The sequence below is a fragment of the Periplaneta americana genome, chromosome 15 (genome assembly GCF_040183065.1).
Source record: "Periplaneta americana isolate PAMFEO1 chromosome 15, P.americana_PAMFEO1_priV1, whole genome shotgun sequence".
In the NCBI taxonomy this organism is placed as follows: domain Eukaryota; kingdom Metazoa; phylum Arthropoda; class Insecta; order Blattodea; family Blattidae; genus Periplaneta; species Periplaneta americana.
This window is the reverse complement of record NC_091131.1, coordinates 107,696,889-107,697,728: the sequence shown is the minus strand read 5'-3', so window position 1 is coordinate 107,697,728 and position 840 is coordinate 107,696,889. Positions and strand designations below refer to the sequence as shown.

The 840-nt window shown below is 43.3% G+C and overlaps 1 non-coding gene across 1 annotated transcript; it reads left to right on the top strand.

The window, feature by feature from the left end:
* The first annotated feature begins 277 nt into the window (after positions 1–277).
* Positions 278–354, top strand: TRNAC-GCA (transfer RNA cysteine (anticodon GCA)). Its single transcript has one exon. It is a non-coding gene; the product is annotated as a tRNA-Cys (tRNA).
* The last annotated feature ends 486 nt before the right edge of the window (positions 355–840 follow it).

Genomic DNA, 840 nt, shown 5'->3' with positions numbered 1-840 from the left:
TTACACGACTACTATGAAGAAGCTAATGTGTATTATCATCATTTAATTCTAGAAAAATTCGTTCCGAATCCGGGAATCGAACCAGAGGTAGGCGAGACCTCATATATAATGAATAGGCCTATGTTAGCAGTTGACACAAACTGAGGTTAAATATGGCCATAAAGTCATTTAAATATGCGCTCCGGTATGTATGACTTATCTGCGTTGTCCAAAAGTGCAGGTAGTAAGGCCGTAAAACATTACAACGAGAGGAGTTCGGCCGGCACCGTGGATCGTTTCCCGGCATAGCTCAATTGGAAAGAGCACTCAGCACGCAAAGCTGAGAGGTCCCGGGTTCGATTCCCGGTGCCGGAACGAATTTTTCTCGAATTAAATTATGATAATATTCGCGTAAGTCAAAAAGAATTCAAGTACTGTATAGTAATGTGGTGAAATCCAACACGAATAAGTCGGCGAAAATATAAATACATCAATCTAGTTATGTAATTATTTTATTTCTTGGATATTATTACTAAAAACTGTAAGGCTGGCATCTGTGCAGCGTTTTTAAAAGTCTTGGTGGAAGTAAAACATGGCAGTGCTGCGCTATAGCAAGTGTTAAGCAACGTCTTAAGTGTGGAGCTGTCGTGCATGAGTGCCTGCAATTAGGGGGCTCAATGCGGGTCTTTTCTTGAGATTTTTAATCTAATGAACCTGGAGACCGGGGCAGAGACCCCTGCAGTTACATCAAAGCGAGAGGCAGGGAACGAAGACTTGAGCAGGAAGGGAGCGAGCAAGGGGTCGCGTGAGGCAAATACAAACACGAAGCTGCAAGGGGGAGAGATGAGAGGACGAGTAAAC